At 39.6% G+C, this 7,459-nt stretch overlaps 1 protein-coding gene across 1 annotated transcript in view; it reads left to right on the forward strand.

Annotated features, from left to right (window-relative positions):
- Positions 1 to 7,459, forward strand: part of MED12L (mediator complex subunit 12-like) — a 287,707-nt gene that overhangs the window by 61,238 nt on the left and 219,010 nt on the right. The gene's annotated exons all lie outside the window — the stretch shown is intronic.

Below are 7,459 nucleotides of genomic sequence, written 5' to 3' on the forward strand. Positions count from 1 at the left end.
AAGAGCACACTTGTAGAAAAGACACATTTGCAGACAAGTGACAAGTTAGGATTAGGGTTTGCATCCCCTGGGGGGTAGAGAGGGTGAGATGGAGAGAAAGTGGAGCTGGGGTTGGCTGCAACTGAGCAGTGAATGGTTTCAACATGATATGAAGGAGAACTGGGATAAGAAGATTTCTGGTAGAGTTTCTTTTTTCTTTTTTTTTAGGTAGGCATATTTGTATGTTCACTTCAGGGTTATAAACAAAATTGGAAAGTACAAACTGCTATTCTTTAAAATCTGCTGAGGCCTCAGTGTTTGTCTGCATGCCAGATGTGAAGGTGCTGAAGTGCTCTGGTTCTCAGTGTTCTGTGTCCTTTTTGGAATAGTGAGAACTAATCTTTTAATAGTGAAACTGAGTCATGTTCTTCCTCTTGAGAATGTGCTTAGGCGACCTGGCACTGTGTGGAAATTTATTCACAGGGGAAATACATTTTTTTTTCTACCATCCCTGGTAATTCTTTTTACATGACTTCCATGTGAATTTCCACAAGCCACTTCTTTCTGTCAGTGTCATTGAGGACAAATGTTTTTCAGAGTGTACTTTGTTAGTGTTCCAGGAAATTGAATGTCATCACTAACGCAGTGTGTCAGAAACCCAAGTGGGAAGAAGTGAAATGAAGCTATTTTTCCCTTACCTTGGTCATGGCCATACTTTTTATTTAAGAAGTGATAGGTTAGTTATTTTGGTGGATATTTTATGTGTGTAAAATAAAAAGTAAAGCTAAATTGCCCCACTAAGTTATGAGTTGAGAAAGAAAATGCTTTTGTAGTTAACTCTCCTCTCCATACAGATCATGCTTCTGATTTGAATGAGCACAAATAACAAACAATAGTATTTCAGTAGAAGTATTTGCTTTTAATGTTTAACATTCTTCAAATTTGCTTTTTAAGCACAGTATGGAAACCCTTTGGATTATTGAGGAAGGGGACAGTGGGTGTTGGGTTAGGTAACCACTGCCACAGCCAGGCATGAGTCTGAGGACTTATTTTCTTAAAAAACAAACAAACAAAAAAAAACATGAGGTATTGGAGATTTCATCCTTTACAGATGAGGAAACTGAGGCATGGAGAAATTAAGGCCTGCCCAACGCTGCTCAGTTAGACTCTAGTGACCCAGCTCTTACTTATGCTCCTTATCATGAAAGTGTTGGACAGGGACAGTGATTACAAAGGAGGCCCTCAGGTCAGTCCAGGTCCCTTCCCCCGTTTCCATTTAGTGTTTGTAACCATTTGAATTTGAGTGTCATTGGGCCGTGGAACAGTGTACTCCTGTTTCCACCTCATCAGGGAGTCTGTAACTCTGGAATGTGAATTAAGGATGCTCTCAGCTCAAAATAGTTTACACTTTGAAGATTTTTATGATCAATTACTTCAGCAACAGCCTGTGTGGCTTTGGGTTTGTCCTCTCTCTGGAGCCACTGTGCTTCAGAGTTACATTTCAAAAGTTTTTTTAAAAATCACATAATTATTTTTCCCACCTGGATTAGCCCAAGACTCTTTCCTGACGCTGACTGAAATGGGTAGCTTCAAATCTGACAGTAAATTGTATGATTAGGCAGAGTAGTTTCAAAGTGAGGCATAGATATGTGGCTTTGCAGATGTTTGTTTCTGTATTATTTAAGCTCTGCCTTGGTTTTCCCTTTTTAATAAAATAAAGGGTAAAAATTTGGAATGATTTGAAGGCAAAGGTTGTTTTTGCACATCCTTGGAATGTGAACTCATTTAAAACAGAGGCCGAGTACCTTCCGCTGACATTCCCCTTGCTGATCCTTTTGGCTTTTTTTCCCACCTTTTTATTGGCTATATAGTTGAGTCAATACACAGTTGTGAGATGTGACTGCTGTTTGATCCATGGTCATAAAATAATTCATGGGAAAATCCCAAGAAAGAACTTGTAAAGGTTATCTTATTACTTTTTAGTCACTGAAGTTAATGGGTTTTTTTCCTTTTTTCTTTTTTTTCTCTCCATTTAATGGTTATGGTCCATTTCCTATGAGCTTACGACTAATACCAGTTTTAAAGCACAGAACACATTTTACAAATTCTGTGGTTAATTTCCAGGAAAAGTTTATTTGGAGATATTTCTCTTTCCCTTGCCATGTAAATCTTTCTTTTTTGATCAAATATTTGTGAAAAATTCTAAAGATTTATTAATTGCAGCCTGCCTCCTGAGCTCCCATCTAGGGAATATTTTTGTTACTTTCTCAAAGTTATGATGTAGAAAAGATGGTAAGGAATCTTATCACCTGAACCTGCAGTGATGCAGATTTACTAAGTGCCGTTAGAACCTGTGGGAAATCTAGGAAGTGTAACCCTCCTGACTTAGCAGAAGCACCACTCTGCCCCACCTAAGTGAGCCGAAAGGTGGTATTTTTGGGGGACAACACAGATAGTTGGGGTGCAGGGGGTGTGTTTGGGGATTGTCAGGCAATCTGAGAATTTGGGCTGTCTGAGCAGGATCTATGTGGGAAAAAGGCTGAAATCAAATCTTAGATTAAAGCACTTTAACAAGTAAGCAGTGGAGATATTTCAGTTATGCGAAGAAAGGAGTGTTAGTTCAGCAGTATTAGGTAAACCTGGCAGCACTGGAGTTTGTTGGCTTAGGAGAGAAACTGGAAAACAAGAAACCAGTTAGGGGATGATGCAGTCATTTTAGATGAGAGGCACTGAGGATCTGAAACTACATGGGAAGGGATGGGTGGTTGGGAACCATTGCCGAGGTAAAATCACTGTGGTGTGGGTGGGTGGAGAGCAGGTGAGGTTGCAGTCCTGGGAAGTGGGGAAGTCTGAGGAGAGAGATTTGGCAGGTAGAAAGGAGTGTTTGGTTTATGGGCTTACAAGGCTTTTAGTGCTATCTCATCATTTGATACAGCTTTGATTGATTTTTATTTTATTTCCTTTCATTTAATTATTAAATATCCCTCAGTGCTTCATTAATGTAACCAGGACATTCTGAATCTACTTTTTAAACACTTAAGGAATGCTTATTTTGAATAGCATCGATGGAAATGCTGTTTTTCTTGTTAAAAAATAGCATTTTTCTTTATTTTCCACTTAACTACTTTTATAATATCAGCCAGATAAGAAAATATACTTGATTATGGCATTTTTAAAAAAATGATGGCATGTTTTTCTTAACAAGAAAATGAATTTGATAGGAAGTTGAAAAGTGATGTTTACTTCACAAACAAAATGAGTATTTTCATTTCAGTCAGTAAGGTGTCAGAGTCTGGTATTCTGTTGGAAAGCTATTGAAGTAGAACATAAATAATTAACAGCTTGAAAAAAGCTGCATGTTAAATGTAGAGACTCTTTTAACTTAGAAAAGGGAATATCAAGAATGTATTGTGAGTAATATGAAATTCTGCATGGAGGCTATGAGAGGGACTTTTCTTGGTGTCCTTTTGTGTCAGGAATGATAGGAAAGGAAGCCCTTAGGGCTTCGTCTGTGCTCTGGGGGGAGGTTAGCAGCTCATGGGATGATGGGGGATTTGGGAGGGAAGGGAAGATGTGGTTGAGCTGTGGGCTTCCCTACCTACTGATACATTGTGGCTTAAGGCTGGTGACACCTGGAGGCTGATGATAGAACAATCAGTTTACCTCCTGGTCTAAGATCCTGCATTGCAGGTCTCCAAAGCACTTGAGATAATTATGTTTGGGAAGTGGGGTGAGGAGATCTTAACTATGACTGTGGCCGTGGGAGAAGCCATAGAAGGCATACAGTGAGTATCTTCAAAAGGTAACAAGAGGTCTCATGAACTTTACCAGTGAAAATACTTGTCATGAATTTTGCTATTATTGAGATGGGCCTCTTTTTATAACATGCTCTTCCATGCTTATATACCCCAACTGTTGGAGGTGGGAGAGACAAGAATAAAGTAATGACTGATATTCCCACAAGCCCTGAAACTGCTTTGGGAAGCACCTTATTTTGTGTAATAATTAGTTTCTTTCCTGCAGCTAGTTTTAAAGTAATATTTCTAATATATATTTACCACAGATAAATTAAGCATAACATTTAATCATTTTGTACAGACAGTGCCATGAAGTGAATAAAGCATTTTGAAAAGTGGTGTATGGGAAAGGAAAGCTATGTTTTGTTAAAGCGGTTCTTTTTGGGAGATATACTGACATGAAATGGTATCTACATGCTATTGGTGTCTTTGGGGAATTGGTGACCAAAAGGAAGTAGTGGCTTTTACTGTTAAAGACCACACAGTACCAAATACACATACCCTCATAGTGTTGCTTAATCAGAAGAAATATCATGCCCTTTTGGAGAGGTGATCTGTTACGTTTGTAATTTGTATATTATATCTCTTGATGTTACAGATTTTTTCTGTATTTATAGACACTATTTTTTTTTCTCCAGAATTAGTTAAAGATAATAGGAGGCAGCAGTAGGATTAAGGACAGAATACAAAATACTAATGGGACATATTTTACTAACATCATGAAGTAGAAACAAAGTTAGTGTGAGGGTGTTTTCTAGAGTTTCTGGATTATTCTTTTAGATGAAGCCAGTGTATCAAGACTTTCTCATTTGTATGTCACCCCCCCCCCAAAAAAATACAGCTAAAATTGTGATAAAAGCTTATGTGATAAAAGAGGTTTATTGGCTGACATACCTGAATGTCCAAAGTTGTGGGTGTGGCTTTAGGTGAGGGCTGAAGTGGACACTCAGCTGTGTAACCACTCAGGTGGCAGACATTCTTCAGTCTGCCATCCATGGTGTTAGTTTCTACTCATAGGACACTCTAGGCTCTATCGTGGTAGCCAAATAAAAGCAGCTCTTCCAGACTTTGCATCTTCTCGGCACACCCTCCAGGGGGTTTCTTCAGGAATCTGGAACTTGCTGTGACTGGGTCAAATTGGGTCATGTTTTATCCCAACTTGTGGCCAGTGGAATCAGACATGCTGATGATCCAGACTGCCCCTGACTTGGAGGACAGGGTCAGCTCTGCAATAGCTATGTGGCTGAGAACAGGGAAAAGTGACTTTCCCAAAGGAAGTGTGTTGACTTCTATTGCTGGGAAAAGAGGCTGGAAGCTGAGGAGATAACCAACAAAGGAGCCCTGCTGATAGCAATGTTTTGTAAAACACCACCACAAGGTCCACCCCACCTCAGTGGGTAGGTGTCATGCGTAATCTTTTTATATGATAGTGATCTTTCTGTGATCTCTTAGTTCCTTGATTCTTCTTGCCTCAAATATTCCTCTTATAAAAACACTTCAGGATATTTCTGCATTGGTACTTGAATCACCAATGCTTCAAAACTGAACCTCAGTTCAGTTAAAGAACACACAAGAATTCCTGTTGAAAGAGATTTTCAGTCACAGTCATGGGCTACTTTGAAACCCTGTCTATTAGATTTCTGCATTCCAGGTGTTGCAGAGCACCTGTTGGCATGTCATATTCTGTCCACAGATGTATTTTCTTTCAATTGCTGGCCCACCAATTAAAAGACTTTGTGATTTTGCATCTCTTAAAGACATGAGGAAACAGTGGGCCTCTGCTGCCGAGGCCCATGCTCTCTCCTTGCGGGCATCCTCAGCCTCCCGTTTTCTGAGAACCGTGCTCACAGTGCCTCTGCTGCCACCACCGGCACCTGACTTGTAAGCTGCACTGGGCGCCCTGAGCACTGGAAGTCGTGTGCTATAACTTTACCTACACAAGGACCTGGAGAGTGTTGTTTCCTCTTGCCCTTCTGAACCAGCACTGGTGATCTTTGAGAAGTTCCTGGATTACTCACTCCATGGTTGCCAGTGCTCTGCCACTTTGTTTTTAGTGTTGCTCCAGACCTAAAAATTCTGATACGCAGTAACTGTTGCTTCACAGCATCCTTATCTGCATCTCACGATGTTTCCTGAAAGATCTTGCTTTCACGTGACTAGTCTGCTTTAGCACAGGGCTTACAGAGGCACTACTTGGTGCTACGTGGCTCCATGTTTTTACTGCATTTTCTACAGCGGCCAGTAGGGGGTATTGAAAACCCTAGTATTTACTACTTGTCTGGGCCAATGGGAGTTGTAAAGAATGAATACAACTCCCCTTCCCCCCCCAAATGTATTTAGCCAAATAGATATAGCAAGCTTAGTTAACCAAGCATGTTCATTGGGCCAATGGGAGTTGTAAAGAATGAATACAACTCCCCCTCCCCCCCCAAATGTATTTAGCCAAATAGATATAGCAAGCTTAGTTAACCAAGCATGTTCATCATAGCTTGGTGAATATTGTTCTTTTTGTGAGAGGATATTTGACATAAAGTTGGGAGCAAATAGCTGTTAGGAGGGTGGGAAGTAGATACCGAAGGTGAAAACCTTCCCAGCTCTTCCTCAACTTAGGGTGAGTTTCTGAGGTGCTTCAAATATGAAGAGGACCTAGAGCATTGAAATAGTTATTTTGAGGGCCGGACCGGTGGCGCACTGGATAGTGCGCCGCTTGGGAAGCGTGGCGGCGCTCCCGCCAAGGGTTCGGATCCCACATACAGACCGGTTCCTGCTCACTGGCTGAGCGAGGCGCGGGGGCAACACCGAGGGTTGCGATCCCGTTGCCAGTCCCGGTCCGGTACGGGGGCAACACTGAGGGTTGCGATCCGATGCCGGACACGGAAAAAGACAAAAAAAAAAAAAAAAGAAATAGTTATTTTGAAAAGTCAGTGGCAAGTTGAATTTTTGAATTCTCTGTGTAACTGCTTTCCTTGTATTTGCATGTGTAATTGAGTGTATTTAAAAAAAGCACCTGTGTCTTGACTGTGAGGAAATCTGGTAATATTTCATCAAACATTTATTATTAAGAATAAAAAATTAAAGTATTAAAAATAATTTCTTTATTAGTACATATACAGTGAAGCAGGAAATAAACACAAATATTACTTATAAAAATGCTTGAGAAGAACATTTGAAAGATGGGCTGAATGTCTTCTAGCCAGTTAATAGCAGAGAAAGAATTTAGTTTTGATGATTCACAAGCCAGCAACCATATCCCATCTCTTAACATGTAAATTTTATCTGTTTTCTAGAAAATATGATATGTGAATTTTCATCTTATGTGTAATTTTGCACTCATTATTGGAAATTTTAGATTTTCTTTTTATCAAGTCTATTTGCTTTCTAAGAAAACTGTCTCCCCTGCCCAAAAGAATAATATATGCTTGTGTGTGTTTGTGTCTTTTTCTAGTCATCCTATTTTTTTTCTTATTTTTCCATACTATTGAATAGGGAAAGTTGCTGGCAAAACATGTAGATGTCTAACTTCTCTCGGTAGAGTTCACTTAAAAATATTCTAACACCAGAACCCCAGGCTCATTAAATGGCTTAATAAGTCTTTTTATAAAATACACTTAACATGTATCTAATATCATCCTCAAAATGCTATCAGGAAAACATTACATTTTTATTACAAAGTATGTAATTTG

The sequence above is a fragment of the Galeopterus variegatus genome, unplaced genomic scaffold (assembly GCF_000696425.1).
Source record: "Galeopterus variegatus unplaced genomic scaffold, G_variegatus-3.0.2 Scaffold1947, whole genome shotgun sequence".
Taxonomy (NCBI): domain Eukaryota; kingdom Metazoa; phylum Chordata; class Mammalia; order Dermoptera; family Cynocephalidae; genus Galeopterus; species Galeopterus variegatus.